Genomic DNA, 20,670 nt, shown 5'->3' with positions numbered 1-20,670 from the left:
GCCATCTTTGAACAAAGATCAAGAAAGTTACACGAAAAAATAAGATATTCTTAGTGACTAAACAGTATAACACAAAATATGAATAATAAAGGGCTACTCAACAGAATAAAAGAAATCTAAAAAACAGAAAAAGGATATATACATATATACCTATAGAAACAGAGAAGTTTAAACAATAAAAGAAACAAAATACTACTTTGAACTACTGTTAGGTTATAAAAAGAAGTAATCTGCTAACTTGGTTACTCCTGAGAAATATGCAAACAGAGGAAAACAAGAAATAGGAGAAGGATCAAAGGCCTTGTCTACCAAGAAGCCAAAAAGAAAAAGAAATGTACTAAAAGATAAAATTTACTTGCAACAGAATACAAAGTCACTATTACTTTAGTTTCAAAATATACCTGTAACAAAAAAAAATTTAAACAAGTAGAAAACTGTAAGATAAAACAGAAATGCTAAAAACAATTAGTGTGTCCTCTATTACTACAGCTCTGTATCATAATCTGTGAATGTATATAGTACCTTGCATACTTTACAATATGTGACAGAGTTTTTCTTATACTAGAGTTTATCTAAAAAGCAGTGGGCTGAAATAATTCCGAACTTTCAGTGGTCCAATTGAGCTATACTAAAATAAAGATGCTGAACTTCCCTGGTGGTCCAGGGGTTGGGACTCCAAGCTCCACTATAGAAGGTACAGGTTTGATTCCTGGTCAGGGAACTAGGGCAGGGGGCTTCCCTGGTGGCTCAGATGGTAAACAATCTGCCTGCAATGTGGGAGGCCCAGGTTTGACACCTGGATGGGGATGATCCCCTAGAAAAGGACATGGCAACCCATTCCAGTATTCTTGCCTGCAGAACCCCATGGACAGAGGAGCCTGGTGGGCTATACAGTCCATGGGGTCGTGAAGAGTCGGGACACGACTGAGCCACTAACGCTTTCACTTTCAGGGAACGAGGATCCTGCATGCTGCACAGTCCAGCCAAAAAGCAAAACAGACAGACAAAAATCTGTCTCCAAGGACAGTCTGTTCTTATCACAGGGAATAAACTGAAGGATTCTGAAAAAGTCCTGGATTATAAAGAAAGAGATGAATGAGCTCAAAATACTAACACCCCTGGTATTAGATACCAAACTTTAATATTAGCAACACCAGAGCCTAGTGATACACCATGCACATTGAACAAACGTTAAGGTTCAGGGCAATATTTTTTAAAATTCTGACAAATATACACTGAAAACTTAAGGTATGCCAGTGCACAGGTGTACGACACTAGAGAGCAGTAAGGTAGTCTCTTAAAATTTATTTTTCTAGTGACATACACTGATGTGTTTCTCTTAAAAAGAGATCTAAAAAACCAAATGTACATACATCAAGTACATCAGTTAGAGAACCAAATGCAGCAGGATATTCCATGAAACCCAGAGACTATTCAGAGTCAGTCTGAAAAATAAAAAAAAGGCAGATGTACTTGTCCTACATTCATGACCTTGGGTAAATCACTTTCCCGATTAGGGTTGTTATCTGTATTATGAGCGAACTGTATGAAAGTCAAAGTCTCTCAGCGTGTCCAACTCTTTGCAACCCCATGGACTATACAGTCCATGGAATTCTCCAGGCCAGAACACCAGAGTGGGCAGCCTCTCCCTTCTCCAGGGGATCTTTCCAACCCAGGGATTGAACCCAGGTCTCCCACATTGCAGGCGGATTCTTTCCTGGCTGAGCCACAAGGGAAGCCCAAGAATACTCAAGTGGGTAGCCTATCCTTTGTCCAGCGAAATCTTCCTGACCTAGGAATGGAACCGGGGTCTCCTGTATTGCAGGAAGATTCTTTACCAACTGAGCTATAAAGAAAGCCCTGAGAACTGTATAGTGACTTAAAATCTCACCTGGCTTTAAATGCTAGACTTCTAGGTTATCAATTAGATTCATTCTTAAAGCTAAGAAGGGAACAAATATCACCATGTCTCAGCTTAAAAAAAAAAAAGTCAGAAAATTTTAACAACTACATATAGCGAAGCTGTACAACAGTCGGTTCTCTAGCTTTGCAGTCCCCTTTTCTATAACGGAGCAATCAGGCAGAAGTCTCTGAAACCTCTTTAGATGGAAATGGCTAATAATTAATAATAAACGTACACCATTCTGAGTGGCTTTTACATCTGAAGTCCAGGAAATTAAAAGAGGAATCCCTGTATCAGGCAAAAAAGTGATATACAAGATTCAGTCTACTAGACTGGCTCTTCTCTCACCTCCATTAGGGTAAAGTTTTAAACTAGAAAGGCTGCTCGAAGTCAGGGCATAATCCCCCTTCTCCCTCTCCACTGGACACAAAGCATCAAGATACCTATCTGCTCTTTTCTTCAAAGGCCCTCCCTAAACTAGGACATTTCAGGACTCTCTCCTTCTTCCCTGTTGGGGAAGCTGATATATCATTATTACTCTATCAAAGAATGAAACTAAACATTACTCGAATGATACAAAAGTGCCCCACTCCTGCCTGCACTTCTGCAACTGTTACAGCAAGGCTCTGGAGCCTACCTTTACTAGGCAAAAACTGCTTTTTATTACTTCATTATATTTGTCAGAAAGCTTCAGTACTACTTCCTATTCTTTTTTCCCTTTAAAAATTATGCAATACAGATAAAAGAAAATTCTGTTAAGAATATATAAACTTACACATTTTACATAAACATGCTGGTTTACATTCATAGTCTCCTCCCCATTTATACACATATCTACTTACATGAGATCACACTGTGCGTTGCTGTTGCACTGTACACACTATTTGATAATATGCTTTATGTAGTGTGTCTCAAATCCCTCTCCATTTCAATATATTTCTATACATAATAAAATGGTTGCATGGCATTCTATTACAGTTGTCCCTGGGTATCCACAGGGGATTGGTTCCAGCATACCACCCCCACCCCAGTCTCTGGCCAGATACCCAGGTCTGTGGATGCTCAAGTCCCTTATATAAAATGGCACTAGATAGCAGTCATGCTTTATTGCAACTAGTTGAATCTGCAGATACAGAGGAGGTGTATCATAATTTAATTAATTTCCCTATTACTGAATGTTGCTACTCCCAAACTTTGGCTAATTCTGAGGGAGGAAAAAAACCTATTTACATTATAAAATAACTATGTGATAAAACTATAGAAAACCAAACCTAACTACCCTCACACTACCAGTTTATTTTGCAGTTTGTTTTGACCAGTGTTTTGATGACTATCCATTTAGTCTTTTACCCTGGGCATTCTTTCATCCAAACAATTACTTATTGAGCTCTTGCTATGTACCAGGTTATATTTTATATATATATATATATATGTATATACAGTAATAACAGTAATATATATATGTGTGTATATATATATAATCTATATTCTACAGGTTATTACTGTCTGGGTTTTTCTTTACTTTTCCTCCATACAAAAATTTATTTTTTGTACTGTAATTTTTTTCTCCCAGTTTTATTTAGACATAATTGATATATCTGTTGTTTGTTGTTGTTTAGTTGCTAAGTCGTGTCTGACTCTTTAGCAACCCTATGGACTATAGCCCACCAGGATCCTCTGTTCATGGGGCTTCCCAGGCAAGAATACTGGAGTGAGTTGCCATTTCCTTCTTGTATAGCACTGTGTAAGTTTGAGGCATAAAGCATAAGATTTGACTTACATATAATATTTCATGATATATGGATTTCCCGTTTAGCAAACATTCATACTCAGGTTTCATATGTAACATACAGCAGTGTTAACTATATTTATCACACTGCATTACATCCCTGCCTACTCTTCCCCTCACCATGTACTACATTAAGACAAAAAAACAAAACTCAAAACACCTCAAACTTCTCGTAAGCACTTTGCTAGTTAATAATCTTTCCAATCAGCTTTTTTCAGCGGTTGTCAAACATCACTCCTAACATGGAATTTGATCGTGTTTATTTACCCATTTGTCTACTGCTCTATTTATTTTCTAATTAATTTTTTGATAAGTCCCACTTAACTGGTTTAGTTCAGTTCAGTCATTCAGTTGTGTCCGACCCTTTGCAACCCCATGAAACACAGCAGGCCAGGCCTCCATGTCCATCACCAACTACCGGAGTTTACCCAAACTCATGTCCATCGAGTCAGTGATGCCATCCAACCATCTCATCCTCTGTCGTCCCCTTCTCCTCCCAGCATCAGGGTCTTTTCAAATGAGTCAGCTCTTCGCATCAGGTGGCCAAAGTATTGGGGTTTCAGCTTCAACATCAGTCCTTCCAATGAACACCCAGGACCGATCTCCTTTAGGATGGACTGGTTGGATCTCCTTGCAGTCCAAGGGACTCAAGAGTCTTCTCTTGTCTGGTAGTCATCAGTAGTCAATTTAACGTAAAATATATACAATGACCAACTACCGCTAAAGTCTAAATATCCCTGCTTTACCTCTGTGTAGCACATTATATTACAAATATATAGCTAACTCTCAATGAATGGGGGTTTCAGCATGCTGACCCTCCACACAGTTTAAAATTCAATATAATCTATAGTTACCCCTCCATATATACCATTCCCTCATCAGTGGATTCAGCCAACTGTGGGTTGTAGTTATTTACTATGGGAAAAAAATTCACATAAGTGGACTTAGCAGTTCAAGTTCACATTGTTCAAGGGTCAACTGTATATATTTCCCCCTTCATTTAACTGTCAGAAGCCTCTAATAAAGTAGATAAGTCATTTTACAAATAGGGAAAGGAAGGGACAAAGAATTCACCCTTAATGAACTTGCCCAAGGCCATACAGCTACTAAGCTGCATGCTGGTTAAGCCTCGGTACCCTAGTAAGATTAAAATCTAATTTTATGCTTCTTTTGTATTTCCTGATACACTTAGATCAAGGTCTCTCCTGCAGAAAGCCTATCCTAACATCTTTCACTAACTTCTGTAACTGGCCATCCCTCCCTGCATGCTGAACACACTTTTATCACAGCACCAACAACACATTTATAGATCTCTTGCCCCATATTCTACTTAAGCCCCTCAAGAAAAGGATTTTTTTCTTACTCTTCTTGAAATCCCCATTACCTAATGCATGCCTGGCACAAAGTAGAAAGGTATAAGTGTTCAAAGAATGGAATAAGCACATTACAAGTGTTCAATAAATAAACACTACAGATATTTAGACACATCTAAATATCTAGGTTGATCCAATTTATATCATTGCAGAGAAAAGTCACACTTCAGTATATGTAGAACCATTAAAGTTCAAATATAAAATCTATATTCAAAGAGCAGGCATCATCAATAGAGAAAATGTAATTTTTAAGTGCCATTTACATTAAGAACAATACCAGTAACAATACTTAGAAACTGTAAAACACACAAGACAGTTAAGAATAGATGCTTTTGAATAATTAGAAGTCATAATGTCCATAGCTTAGAATTTAGCCATTTTTATTATGACTCTAAGTAACCTGAATGGAGAAGGGCCAAAAATCAGTAAAAATGACTATGTTGGAGTTAATATATTTTCAAAATTGTTTTATAAAATTTATGGTTTCAGACCTGATTTTGCTCATTGCTGCTTTTCTTTTAAATCATAATTCTTTTATCATCAGAATGGTCTTCATGACCTGGTCCAGCCATCTGGAACTGTCGACCAGTATGCACAGAATTGTTGGGCATGCTGGGCACATATAGGAATGTGCATACAAATAAACAAGCTCCATTTAATACAGTCTAACTTCTATATTCTACAGTAGATGCTACAGGGGACAAAGTAAGGAGCTGGATGGTAAAGCTGTTACATAGCTCAGAAGTACTGCTTCTCAAATGTTTTCACTACACACAGGGTTTCCCACTCCAGGCACTCATGCCCCATTTTGTTGAAGATCTATGTTATCTTAGATAGTCAGAGTTCACATTCTTCTCTTAAAATATAAATTTGTTTTAATGTAAAAGTATTTATAATTACTTACCAGTTAAATTACTTAACTCACCGCCCCCTCAGTGAGCACAACTGAAGCTCCAAGAAGATGAGTCATGTTTATCTTGTGGCTTCAAGTACCCCGGAATCATACCACTTTGTACCCTAAGGGTATTCATATCCCAGTTTGAGAACCAGGGATCTAAATAATTAAACTAGCTATAATACTTAAAAGTGATCAAAATATTCTTATAATCCCATTCCCCAAACTCTTAAGGCTAGTTTTCTCAGTAGCTCTTCAAATCAGTATTGTTTCTCATTTCAAGCATCAATGAGCATTAGTATGCACTACCTGTCAACACTAAAGAACCTGCAGGGCACAGGTTATTTCTGGAGCAACAGAACACTAGCACATAGAGCTTGTCCCTCCCATCTACAAGGTACCAAGCTGCCCATACAGAAAACAGTGATTAGAAGAATAGCTTTCACTCCTGTTTCCTTCCTCCTCTCTATCTGCTCCAGGCATAGCTTGTAAGAAAAATCTTAGTAGTCACTTAGATGATTCATTCATATAAGCTAATCTAATCTCAGCATTTGTAATTCTCACCTCTATACCCTTTTCACCATTACACAAGTGCAATTAAACTATTTTCACATTTTCTAGGGTAAGAAAGATCTTCTTCCCAGTAGCCTGAGAAGAGAGATTTTTCACACCCGGAACCCTTCTTTGTTGTTAATGAGATCCCAAGTCTAGTAGACACTGACATTTATGAGAAGCCTGTTTCAAGTATCCTGTACTGTTCATTATATTTCACAGCAGAAATTGTAAATTATAAGTGACCCTTGCAAATGTTTCCCAAAAAAATTATTTATAAGGACTGTAACACTATGATATAAACATGGGTCATTAGCTAGGTTAACTCAAATTTAGTGAGACAATTTTTACCTAGGATATCAGCTTCTCCAAGCACAGGATTCCATCTGTTCCTCACCAAAATTACAAATTGCCACAAGCCATGGACTTTTGAGATCATTTGCCAAGAGTCAAAATCTACAGTTCAAGGGTTTCTACAGAATAGCAGCCACCATAACCTGGGGTCTTCCTACGTACATGCTCAGAATGGTACTTAATGCTTTATACACATTCGCATAACTCCGATAATAACCTCATTGACTGGTGTTATTCTCACAAATAAGAACTGTAGGAGTAGAAAGGTTAAGTAATCTACCCAGTGTCAGCCAGCTAGTGTATGGCAGTGCAAAGAGAATTTCAAATGGAGTATTTCTTGAATATAAAGCTTATATGCTCTCAATTATCCACTGTCCTGTATCTCCTATACTCAAGAATGATCCAGCAAATCCTCCAACCCCAGAAAGGTTTATTACTCCTATTTGTAAGACCAAGAAGTGGAAATAGCATTTACCTCTCCGTGGCTGCAGTCAGTTTGAGCAGGGAAAATGGAACTCAGCTCTCAAGCCTCTGGTCAGCAATCTGTCTCCTACTGCATCTTGCTCTCTGGACCCAGGGCTGTAATCATTCTGAAACAGGAGCACACATCATTTTATGGACACCAAATACACACAAAGGCAGACACAGTATGAAAAGCAAGATGAAAGCAAGAGGAAGACAGATAAAATTGGGAAAAAACAGTATACTTGCTAAAATGTCACATTACTATTACTATTTAAGTAGTGGTTTTACTGATTAAGTTAGTTTAAACCTTAAGACTATATTTTTCAGTGTAATAAGATAACTATGGAGGGAGCTGTCACTGACCTTTGACAGTCCTAAAAGCACAGCAATGAAATACCTTTTCTTAGACAAATAACAAAACACTTTTTTAAATAAATGGACTGTCAAGCTTCAGGCAATGGTAGAGTCATACTTAACTCCACGGCAGGGGTGGGGATGGACATTACTCTTAAATGAAAGAGCTAAACTTAACCATTTCCAAAGAATCTGGCATATGAGGTACAATTAAGAGGAATTCATCTCATGAAACTAATATGATACTTTATCAGATGAAGCTAAAGAAAAGTCTTCACTGCTGAAAAGGCAATTTATAACAACATAAGTAAATAATTAGTGTATTTAAATCCAAGAAACTTTTATATTGGATTCATATATTGTCACTAAGGTGCCTCAAAAGGAATGAAATTTTATGCCCCTAAAAACTGGAAGGATGACTAAAAATAAGATCAACTGAGGGAAAAAAACCATTATTCTTGGGGTATATATTAGCAGTCTACATTCAATAGCCACATCTTTGCATTCAAATACTAAACACTGAGAAAATGCAAAGGTACAGCCAGGGAAGAGCTGAACACAGCAACTAGAGAAAGTTTGGGGATGTTTAAAAAAATAAGTACGGTGTGCCAAATTCACACATTTGTGAACCATGTACCTCAAAGTTATGTATTGTTATTACTATTCTTTCTAAACCTGTATGTTCTTTCTCAATGCATTAAATCATGATAAACCTTACTTGTTTGAAGGGGGACCTAATTTTTTGCAAAAGTGTTTCTAGTCATCTGAAACCAAGATCGATAAATAAGTTAGACAGATGGTCAACTAGGTATCTGGTTTTAAAAAATGACATTGAGCCTATAAAGTGTGGATTTGATGCCAGTAGCATCCCTGAAGAAGGCAATGACACCCCACTCCAGTACGCTTGCCTGGAAAATCCCATGTGTGGAGGAGCCTGGTAGGCTGCAGTCCATGGGGTCACTAAGAGTCGGATATGACTGAGCGACTTGACTTTCACTTTTCACTTTCACGCATTGGAGAAGGAAATGGCAACCCACTCCAGTGTTCTTGCCTGGAGAATCCCAGGGACAGGGGAGCCTGGTGGGCTGCAGTCTATGGGATCGCACAGAGTCGGACACGACTGAAGCGACTTAGCAGCAGCAGCATCCTTGAAGCAAAAAACCAGTCTCCAGAGATACATTCTGCCAGCAGGCACCACTCTGCAAAGCTCTGCCACCGGATTCCTCAAAACCCTAGTCAGCCACAGGTGGCTTCTGCCACTTGTAAGGAACTCCCCAAGCCATTCAGAGAAGTCCCTGGTGGGTGCCCTCATTTCTGTATGTTCTTTAAAGCAAAATCCTAAAGCTCTTAGGAGTTTAACACATATTAAGGATAACTTTTACAGCTACTCTTAAATAAGCAGTATTTTCCTATGCAGGTAAACATTCCTATTGTAATCTTTCCCATACTAGCAATATGTTTCTTTGGGTAATCTTAGGTCCTCAATTTATTCTCTCTGTAGACTTCATTTTCCAATAAAAACAAAGGAGACTTCCAGCAGTCCAGTGGTTAAGACTCCTCACTCCCATTGCAGGGGACATGGGTTAAAAGATATAACTAAGATTTTTGCATGCCTCATGGCATGGGAAAAAAAAAAAAAAGCACAAAAGCAAATAAACAACAAAGTATGAATCTTGGCATACAGGAAATCTCAAAGGATAGCAACCCTGTGGACAAGAGCTATACCTTTAGAAGAAAATAAATGATGTGTAAAACCAAGAAGCTGGTGACTCTATATAGCGCAACTGAAATCAAGAAGCAAAATATGGTCTATGGAGCACAATGCTAACCTGGGAAAACAAGCTTTCCTGCTGACTCAATCACAGACCTGCTGGATTTATCCCGTGTGGAGCTTAAGTAAAACATGCCACCTGCCATCCACAGTTTCAAAAGGAAAGCAAAACCGAAAATTACAAGAATGCCAAAAATTATACAAATGGACTAATGTATTAGGCATTTAAGTGTGGTTCTATTCTCAAGACTGACCCTCCATCAACACTACTGCATATAGTTAGTGCAATCTTATTTTGGAGAGGGAGAAGGAACATTTTATAGGGTTCGAAAAGTAATGTTGAAAAGATTCCCCTATGGAGGCAGTTGCCGCAAAATTCTACAGAGATTACACACAGTAGATCGGTCAATTTCGCTTAGCACCAGGCTGTTTTAATGTTCTTATAAATTTAACACAGCCTCCCTGCTCTCCTTTCCCACTCCCTGCCCGTCAGTTCATCAAGCCTCTCTTTCCTCTCTCCGAAGCAACTGCTGCATGATATTGTATTAAGGTACTAGCTAGCATACTGGGGGAGGGGGGAAACCTGGCAATTCAACACGAAGCTTTTTAATGATGCAAGAAGACTTAAAGACAGAGTTAATTTAACATACATGCCCTGTTTAACTTCTTTTACTGCCTAAGGGGAACCTGGAATTTTAACTTTTCTAGTTGATCTAAACTCAAAGAAAGCAGGAAGACGCTCCATATGCGAATGTTTACTTATTGCTGAACTCGGAGCTACAGGAAGTCAGCTACTAGAGTAGTTACATTAGGCGTAGATATTTATAAACCAACTGCAACTAGTGACCCAGGATTCAATTACAACACCAACCCTCATATTTCAGCATATGGGCAAATTACCAGTGGAGTCAAGAACAAATTCATTCTGCCCTACTGGCGCTTTAGATCGGGTTGCACAATCCCGCGACAGAACTGCCTTCGCCTAGCCCTGAAGCATCAGGTACTAAGTGCAGTAGTAAGTCATCGTCAGGAAGTTTCAAAGCGAGACAGAAACTCAAGAGTTGCCTCAATCAATTCAGCCAACCTATAATCCCGAATTCAGTAATTTGTCACGCCACTTGAGATCAGAATGAAATTAAGTCTTGATCCCTTTGCGGTCTCTTAGTGCATGAAGTCATGCTGCTATCAATGCAACGAGAATCCGACCCTAGCTCGAGAAAAAAACTACTTGTTGGGGAACTTGTGTCCTTTCCGCCCGCCGTGGGGGGCCGCATCGGTCGGATCACGCAAGGAGCCCGGCGCTAGTTTGGGGGCGCAGTGGGGCCCGGCGGGGGCGGCGAGCGCGCGTCCCCCCGCCCGCTCAGGCGGCGTCGAGGCGCGAGCAGCTCAGCCAGCCTTGCAGAGGGAGCTCTCGGCAGCTCTGGGGTCCCTCTACTCGCAGCCGCAGCAGCGCCGCCTGCGCCACTCGGTGGAGACGGAGACCAGCGGCGGCGACGCGCGGACTGGGAGCGACCGCGGAGCAGCCGGGCGGCGGGGGACGCTCGCCAGGCCGCCGGGTAGGTTCCGGAGACCGGGCAGGCTGGAGGATGGGCAGCCAGAGAGGCGTAGGCAAGGACCTGACACCCATACCGCACGGAGATTCGGCTGCGCGCGCGGTGGCTGTGTCTGGACCCTTGAGCGAGGGGGCCGCGGAAAACGGGGCACAGAGATCGCCTCTCGGCTGAGGCCACCCGCCGCGGGAGGGGTGGAGGGCAGAGGGCGGGCCGCGGCCGGGCCAAGAGCCGGCCTCGAGGGCAGAGACAAAGGAAGGAAAATGGAGTCGCCAGCGCGCGGGCCTCTGTAGTTGCCACCGCCGGAGGCCTAGCGCGCCGTAGGAGGGAGGCCTAGCGGGCGGGTCGGGGGGGGAGGGGGGCCCGGCCCGGCCGCGGCGGAGACGGGCAATGGCGGCGGCCGCGCCGCAGCAGGGACGGTAGAGGGAGACAAACACCCCCCGGCGGCGGCGCTGGCGCCGGGCTGCAGCCAGCGCCGACCGGAGCGGCCCCATCGTGACACCTAGAGGCGGCCCGCGAAACCTCCTCCACCCGGGGCCCCCTTACCTCCGCGCCACACCCCCCGCAGCGCTCGCTCCGCCGCCGCTCCACCGCTCCGGCCACCCGGCGTCCCCAGCCAGCTCCGCGCACCCGCACCGGCTTCCGCCGCCGCCGCTGCCGCCAAAGAAGCAGCTCCGCGCACGGTTTAATCGCTCCACAGGCTCGGACACAAAATGGCGGCGGCGCGGTGCAGTGCGCCTGCGTCGGCGCTGCCGGGGCCGCGGGTGCTGATAAGGGAAGGGACGGGTGGGGGGGCCGGCCGGGCGACGAGTGAAGGGCGGGGGAGGAAAGGTGAGGGGAGGGGTTGGCGCAGGGCAGCATGGGAGGCGGCCCCGGGCGCCAACTTTCAAAAGCGGGCGCGATGGCGTCACGGGACGCGCTGCGAGTCGCGTCACGCCGCACGCGCCCTCAACTGGTCGCGCGTGGGCTCTTAGGGAGCCCGACGTCCGGGCTCCCGCTGGGTGGGGCTTCGTGGGCGGAGGCAGTCCCTTCTGGGCGGCCCAGGATTCCGGCCCAGTTGACCTGCTCAGCTGCAGTCTCCCGCCCTGAATCCGAAAGGGCGGACGTGGGGCGGGGGGGAGGGTGTTTGGAGGAAGCGCGCGCGGGACTAGGCCGTGGGGCTGAGGCGGTTCTTGGGCGGAGCCCCGACCTAGTCTCCGCCCTAGCCGGGCCGGACCCGCCCTCCGAGCGCCGCACGGCAGCCCGCCACGGGTAAGGCCGGGCGGGTCCCCTCTCACTCCCAAGTCCTCAGAAACAATCCTTCCCCCGCGAGCCAAGACAGGCAGGGCTGTCCTGGGGATCCCTCTGCTCCTAATACTGGGTGTTAGAGAAGAAGGCTTTTTCCTGGTGTGCCCAGGCCACTTCGGCCGGGAGAGGCCAGCGGAAGGCCAGACTTAATGCTTTTACACGAACGATCGTACCGGTCTTTTGCCAAAAGGATGTTCTCTATTTGGCGCAGTGTGATTGTGTATTTCAAAATGTAAGTTTCTTGTTTTTGCCTGAGAACTGTTAAGCTCTCGTAGGCGGAATCCTTAAGCCCCTCACTGTGCGGTCGCCCCTCCCCCTCCCGAGCATGCACCTGCAGACTCTTCTACCCAACCAGCAATAAAGCTCCCTGAAGACTGGAAGATGTTCTGGTGGCTCAGGAGGAGAACCTTTGATACCTACGAGAATCTGGCTCAGGACTGTATCTTTAATTCCGTTACCTTAGATCAAGGGGGAACAAACGGACCCAGCGTCAAGGGAACAGCTGTTGCTCCGTTGAGCTGATTGTTCCATTATGAAAATGTTAGCCCAATACTGACACCTATTTTGTTTTTTTCTTTTTAAAGGAAATCTGGGTGGTTTTTTTTTTTTTAACTGTAAAATCTCCAGGTGTGGGCAACTGTATCAGATGTTTTAAAACTGCATAAGCTGATTAAGCCACACACAAGCCCTGTCAGTTTATATGACCTCTGACTTGAAGGAAAGAGTGAAGAGAAGTTCCACGGCCAAATCCTAGGCACCCCAGCATTTAAGACAGTGTAGTGGAGAAGGAGACTTGAGAGGGAACAGCCAGGAAGACAGAAGGAAATCCACTGAGTGTTAAATTTGGAATCCAAGGGCAGAGAAGGATTCAGGTAGGAGAGGAATGGTCAACTGTGTTTAGTGCTGCTGAGAGGTCATCTTGGGCCAGAAACATGGCTATATTGAATTGGCTACCTTGGAAGTCACTGGTAATTATCACTGGTGAGTTTGGCTTGATTTATGTTGCTTAATCAGATATGTGGACCTGACTAGAATGGGTTGACCTGAGAAGGAAATGGCAACGCACTCCAGTGTTCTTGCCTGGAGGATCCCATGGACAGAGGAGCATAACTGGCTACAGTCTGTAGGGGTGTAAAGAGTCCTACACAACTGAAGTGACTGACCAGGCAGCCGAATGGGTTGAAGCATGATCAGGAAAGTAAGGAAATAGAGGCAGCACACATAAGCAACATGAAATAAGTTTAGCCACAAAGGGAGCAAAGAAATTCAGGGATAAATGTGGAAGGATATGGGGTCAAGGGAGATTGACAAGATGAAAAGATTATAGCATGTTTATTTGTCATTGGGAGTGATACAGGAGAACAAAGTCTTGCTTGACATTTTTTTTTTTCTTCTTTTGGCTTGCAGAATCTTACAGGATCAAACCCAGACCCACAGGAGTGAAAGCACTGAGTCTTAACCACTGGACCGCCACGAAATTCCCTTGTTTGACTTAAATCAGGGTGAAATTCATGAAAGAATATAAGGAAACTGGGAGGTTTGACCCTGGATAGGAACAGGATGCTTCCACTGTGGAAGTTAGAGTAACGGGTGAAGATGGATGCAGATGCAGGGGAGAGGTAAAACAAGCTTGCAGTTTCCCTAGTGGGACTGCCTTGGCGGTATTGGTGCCCATTTGAAGTTTGCGGTCATGAGTTCATTGTTATTATTTTGGTCACATAGCATTCAGGATCTCAGTTCCCTAAGAGGGATCAAACCCACACCCCCTGCAGTGGGAGTGGGGACTCTTAACCACTGGACTTGCCAGGGAAGTCCTGACCATGAGTTTAAAGTTAAACCAGTTGGCCCAGTGTGTGATTTTCCTCCAGCAACATTTAACTGCTTGGGTACAGATGTGAAGAAAAGGGATAGTTAGATTTCTCAGAACCAAGACCCAAGTTTTCTGATACCTAGTCTTAGGTACTTGCCTTATGTGATTAACTATTCTAGAAATGTGTGAAATATTTGGAAAATTTACATGTGACTCCTTTTTCTAGAAACCAAATTATTCCCGTTAACCTCATGTATACTTGAGGACTCAGGCATAAAGAAAAGGCAAACTTTTTTTGAGAAAAATTATCAGACATCTCTGGCATATTTGCATTCTGTATTTTTTTCAGCCTGCCACTCCAAAAAGCTCCTGGTATACTTAGGAACTGCGTACTGGAAACAAAGCTGATTTACACTTCAATTCTTAGATTCTTTTTTTCAAGTATTTGTAATAATTTAATTCACTTTCTCTAAGACCTTGCCTCATACCATCTTATCTTTAAGCTTCAAGAATGTAATCTAAAGCTTTAGTGTAGGTAAATGTAAAGCAATATATTTAGATGACAAAAAAAACCTCAGCTGTACTTAGAATTATCTTTACAGCTGCTATGGTCTAAATCTTTGTGTCCTCTCCAAAACTCTTATGTGGAAATCCTAATATTAGATATGATGGTATTAGTAAGTGGGACCTTTGGGAGGTGCTTACGTCCCTCAGAAATGGAACTAGTGCCTTATAAAAGAAGCTTCACAGAGATCCCAGCCCCTGCCACCACGTGAGGGCACAGCCAGAAGGCACCAGCTGTGAACCAAGAAAAGGGCTTTCACCAGAATGTGACCATGTTGGTGCTTTGACCTCAGATTTTCCAGCCTCCAGAACTGTGAACAGTAGACATCTGCTGTTTATAAGCACCCAGTTGGTGGTATTTTGTTATAGCAGCCTGAACAGACTAAGACAACTACTATATTTACACTGTATCAACTATCATTACAACTATAGGACCTCTGAGGCATCAATTAGAAACCAGAATGAGGTCCAAATGGCCTTGCAGCCTGCTCTCTGAAGACAAAGATCCCATGTGCTGCTCTGACATGGCTGAGAAAATGCTGAGAATCACTAGGAAGGAACAAAAGGAAATGTTTTCTTCTTGCAGGAAATGGTGATGTGTCCTACTCTGTGCATGAAGTTGGCTCTAAAGATCAAGGGACAGAAAGCCAGTCCAAAAGGATAGTCTGTTTCAGGCCGGACAGAAACAGGCTGAAAAGAGTAATATGGTGAGAGCCTGCGGAACAGTTGGGATGATAAAAATAAGGACAAGTTTGTTGCCTGTAGTACTATCCCAGACTACGTCACCCAGAGAGAACTGTGATGATTTAAAACCGCCCAGTGATTTAAGATGGAGAAGGCAATGGCACCCCACTCCAGTACTCTTGCCTGGAAAATCCCATGGACGGAGGAGCCTGGTGGGCTACAGTCCGTGGGGTCGCTAAGAGTGGGACACAACTGAGCAACTTCACTTTCACTTTTCACTTTGATGCATTGGAGAAGGAAATGACAACCCACTCCAGTGTTCTTGCCTGGAGAATCCCAGGGACAGGGGAGCCTGGTGGGCTGCCGTCTATGGGGTCGCACGGAGTTGGACACGACTGATGCAACTTAGCAGCAGCAGCAGCAGCAGTAATTTAAGAAAGTGTTCTTCCCATGGACTGTCTCAGGTTTGTAGTCCACAGGAGTTCGAGGCATTATCAGCAGAAGGCTGTCAGCTTATCTCGTGGCAGTAGTGCAATCACCAGGTTCTAAGACCTGGCCCTCAGCCTCCAGAGTGGATTCCTTCCTTAGAGACTCATCAGGTTCACAGGAGCTTGATGCATAAGCCAAGTGACATTTTACTAACTGAGAGGTGGACTGGTGCTCACATGCCGGCAAAAGGTATGTTCTCTCCCTGTAGGAGAGCCTCCTGGGAAGCCATATTACCAGGAAGCTTTGGTAAGCAGTTAATTTATATAATGTAAATGTTTAATATGCTGGAGTCATATTGTCTGGCATTTGAATCTTGTCTTGGTTTCTTATTAGCTGTGTGATCTTGGGTGAATTAGTAACAACTCAACTGCAGGTTTCTTCTCTATAACACTTCTTCACAAAGTGGTAAGGACTGAATGAGACAATCCAAATAAAACTTTAGGCATAGTTCGAGGCACTGATAATCATACAATAAATGTAAACTATGATTTTTTTTAATTTTTATGCTTATTAACCTACCCTCACTCCCAAATCTGCCTTCTGATGGCCATGGTCTTTAATTAATTAATAGAATTAATTAATTGAATTACTTACTGTCTAGGCTTTCCTTGGCCTGGAAGCCATTCTTTCTGAGGAAAGTGTATTTGTCTATTATTCTTAGAAGAACAATTCTATTTCCAAATCTTCCTTAGCTCCCACTGTTGCCCCCAGGTAAAGCTTGTGATAATCGTGATCATGTATATGTTTTTTGGGAACTCATTAAGCAAGAGTCTCAATGAACTGTGGAGAGATGTGCTGATTTTCTGAGGAACAATGGACAAGACTTCCTGCCCACTTTGCAGGGTGAGACGTAAAGCTACACCTGAGCACTCCATTGCGCTGTGTCTACTGAGGATGTGTGTGAGGTATAATCCAGTGCAGCAAAGGTTTACAGAATACTGCTGTCTTCAGCTCCCTTTCTAGGCACTGGGGATACAAAGATGACCCAAGATGTGTTTCCCGCTCTTAAAGTTTAAAAAACAAAACCAAGACACATTAATGCATAACTGTGATAATGGGAAGAAATGGACTCATAAAGGAGCAAATCATTTCCCAGGGGTATCTCATTTCAGCTTGGTGTTAATAGGATCTGAAGGGCTTCCCCGGTGGCTCAGTGGTAAAGAATCCACCTTTCCAATGCAGGAGACGTGGGTTTGATCCCTGGGTCGGGAAGATCCCCTGGAGGAGGAAATGGTAACCTACTCCAGTATTCTTGCCTGGAGAATCCCATGGACAGAGGAGTCTGGCAGGCTACAGTCCATGGGGTCGCAGAGTCAGACGTGACTGAGCACACAGGCACACAAAAGCTCAGAAGGCATTAACAAGGCAAGGCACGTAAGGTGAAGAGCCATAATCAAAGGCATAAAAGGGTACAAGAGTGTTAGGGGGACGGTAAGTCTTCCCATTCTTTTGGATGAGGGTGTAGTGAGTGATGCTAAATCTTCTAAGATATTTGGAAAGTTTTCAATCTCGACTGCCAAGGCCAACCACTTTTTCCTAAATTTTAAAGACCTGCCCTTCTATATCATCTCCTACCCAGACCACAGGAATTTGTTTCCTTATTGATATCTGCTTTCTTCAGATCCCTATGAAAAGTCTATTTTACCTCCCAGCTCAAACTACTGCTCTCTACAGTCTAAAGGATTTTGCCTGGGCCTACATCTCACGTTTGAGCAGTAGGTTACTTTTGTTCTCTGTGCTCTTACCTGCATTTTTCAGATATGCATTGATCACCCTTAAATAATCCACCTCATCTGTTCACTTTTCATTTTAAAAAACACCTTCATGCCTGCCCTCTTAATTGATGTTCACAGTTCTTTTTGAAGAGCCAGCCACAGTTTTGTCCTTAACTCTAGAAGTGAAGTGACTTGCTCAGAGTCATCCAGTAACTTGTTGACAAAACCAGAATGAGTACTCAGATCTTCCAGCCCCACCCTCTCTCTTCCTGTTCTTTCACTGGCCACTCTGCGCTCCTCACTCTGTTAGGTAATATTTCCATTTTTATAGGGATCCTCTGTACTTGATGCTTTAGCTCAGGGACTGCTTGGGAGGGGGAAAAGGAAGGGAGGTCTATCAAGTGAGCTCTGGACCTCTCTGCTCCCTCATTTTCTCCCCTCTGAATTTTATGTGATTTGTTTAGAGGTAAAAAGGTTTCATCCCCTCCATGCAAGTCGGACAGTGCCTTAACCCAAAGGGAGGGCTTTAATGGTGGAAATTTCAGGCTCTTACTAAATAGAAGAGCTATTTGGAATCACGATTTACTAATCTGTAAGTAAACCTTGAATAGGGCTTCCCAGGTGGCTCAGGAGCCCTGTTAATTAATTAAAGACCATGGTCATCAGACTCAGGAGCCTGGCAGTCCATGGGGTCACAACGAGTCAGAAACGATGAAACAACTGAGCATGCGTGCATGCAAGTCCTGAATCAACTGCTCTATGCCCAGGTCTATGTTCAAGGTGCTACTGGAGAGAGATGATGCCCCTAGCCTTCAAAGGCCTCATGTTTTGTCTTGTATTAATCTGGAGACACTAAACCCTCATGAGTATTAGTAGGTAAAAGTCAAGGATGGAGAAGCAAGTAAAAGGAGGGTATGGGTAGCAGGTGTGGGAGGAACAGATGGGTCACCGGATATCACTGTGGTCATACAAGACTTCACAATGAAGCAAGGATGACTCTCAAACTTCTCCCTCTAGCCTACATACTTCTCTTCTTGCCCAGATCTACATGTCTAGCTTCTTTCTGGACACTTCTCCTGGATGGCTCCCAGGCTACCCTTAGGAGCCTTGCCACTCTCCTCCTCATTTGCTTCGCTAGGGCTCCCCCTTTACAGTGAAAGATACCCCCAATCCATCCACCACAGCGGCCAGAAACCTAAGCTTCATTCTTTCATCTCCCACATCCCATCAGTCTCCAAATCCCGTCCGTTCTACCTTCTGAACCTTTCACTCTAACCTCCTCTCTATCCCTACCTGGCTTAGCATCAGGCTTTTTCTGACCACAGCATCAGGCTCCTCACTGCTCCCTGCCTCCTCTCTCAACACAAAGCGACCTTTCCAAACCACAGACGGGATCACAAAATTCCCCCGCTTCAAGTCCATGCATGAGTCCCCAGTGTTCTAGGAGTAAATCCCAACTCCTCAGCCACTCCACAAGCCCGTTTCTAACTGCCCCCTCTGGATTCAATTTGCCGCCTCTACTCATCTGACCTCAGTTCTCTCTGCTCAGGCTTCCATTCCATTCCTTATTTGAGAACCCCATGGTAAAAGTGCATTCTAAGGAGCTACGTTTCATAGGGGACTCTGAGGGGTTTTTTTAATCCAGACTTTTTCTGCACTAAACGTATACTGTTCTTTCATATTCACAATGTTTTCAGATTGTGTTAAGTTTTAGAGATATGCATCAAAAGCTATTTCTTGACCACTTATTATATATTTGGCCTTAGTTGGTGGGAATGGTAAAGGCAGATGCAGCCTGCTTAAACAGAGAATTGCCTGGAGCACGTATTTAAAATAAAGATTCCTTGGTCTCTGAATTTGAATCTCGAGGGAAGTTCTCAAGTGAATCTTAGAACTGAGTAAGTTGGAAAGACCTAACCTGATTTCATTTATAAGAGATATCCAGGGACCTCCCAGTGGCTAAGATTCCCACTTCCACTGCTGGGGACGTGGGTTCAATCCCTAATTAGGGAACTAAGATCCCATATGCCAGGTGATTCAGCCAAAAAAAAAAAAATGAAGAAGAAGAAAGACCCAGAATAGGCAAATCTATAGAATCTGTGGTTTCAGTAGGTTAGTGGTTGCCTTGAGGGCTGGGGGGCAGGAAAGGGAAGGGGATGCAGAGGTCCTGGGAATGATACTTAAGGAGTGCTGAGTTTCTTTTGAGGTTGATGAAATCTCTAAAATTGATTTGGTGATGATTGTACAACCCTAAATACACTAAAAGCCACTACTGAATTGTACATTTTAAACAGATGAATTGTATGGTATGCAGACTAAATCTTAATAAAGCTGTTTAAAAACAAAACAAAAAACTTGGACCAAGCTCTACAAGGAAGGCAGCAATCGTCTTTCCTAGACTTGGTGGTTGGTATGCGTTACCTAGCTGACTAGTCAGCAAATACTTACAGATGTATATATTGGAGGTATAAACAAGTGATTGCAATGGGGTGTGGTTCCCCTAAAACTGTACTAGGGGAAACGCATGCTTCTATGATAGGAGCACTGGAGAAGGCAATGGCACCCCACTCCAGTACTCTTGCCTGGAAAATCCCATGGATGGAGGAGCCTGGTGGGCTGCCGTCCATGGGGTCGCTTAAAGTCGGGCACGACTGAAGCAACTTAGCAGCAGCAGCAGCAGCATGATAGGAGCACAGTGGAAGGGAAGCTTCCTGAGGAAATCTGTGATGTTCAGGTTGAAGCCTGTCAGGTAACCAGGCATTAGCAAGGGAAGATGAGGAGTGTACCACAGAGGCAAGCAAGGCCCAAGGATGGTTCAGTGAGGTCCCATGCAGACTGAGAAGTTAGGTGGCAGAAGTGGGGCTGGAGAGAGGAACCTACGTAAAACCCTTTGTGAGCCAGGTTGAAGGGGCTGGAATTTTCCCTAAGAGAAACAGACTGTAGTGATGGGTCTGTTTTTAGAAATCACTTTGCTATGTTGGTGTGTGTCAATCTGTAGCTGTATATAAAACGCATGTAGAGCTACAGATCCCAGTACACACACTTGTGTATATATGTACATACAAACATACTGAAGGGATTAGTACAATTTCTCCAAAGTACTGTACCTATCTTC

General features: G+C 43.6%; 1 protein-coding gene across 5 annotated transcripts in view; it reads right to left on the bottom strand.

Moving 5' to 3' along the window:
• The window catches only part of CTCF (CCCTC-binding factor), a 42,535-nt gene extending 30,386 nt beyond the window's left edge, over positions 1-12,149 (bottom strand). For 2 of the 5 annotated variants that reach the window (XM_069549957.1, XM_069549960.1), the window contains exons 1-3: positions 11,553-12,107; positions 7,342-7,456; positions 5,970-6,082 (exon numbers count right to left, since the gene is read on the bottom strand). The gene's annotated coding sequence lies outside the window, so the exon portion shown is untranslated. Of the gene's footprint in view, positions 1-5,969; positions 6,083-7,341; positions 7,457-9,514; positions 9,596-11,085; positions 11,296-11,552 lie in introns of those variants that run through there. The other 3 variants (XM_069549958.1, XM_069549961.1, XM_069549959.1) reach the window with 2 other exon arrangements.
• Positions 12,150-20,670: the final 8,521 nt, after the last annotated feature.

Source organism: Ovis canadensis, chromosome 14 (assembly GCF_042477335.2).
Source record: "Ovis canadensis isolate MfBH-ARS-UI-01 breed Bighorn chromosome 14, ARS-UI_OviCan_v2, whole genome shotgun sequence".
Lineage (NCBI taxonomy): Eukaryota > Metazoa > Chordata > Mammalia > Artiodactyla > Bovidae > Ovis > Ovis canadensis.
This window is presented reverse-complemented; position numbering and strand designations above follow the sequence as displayed.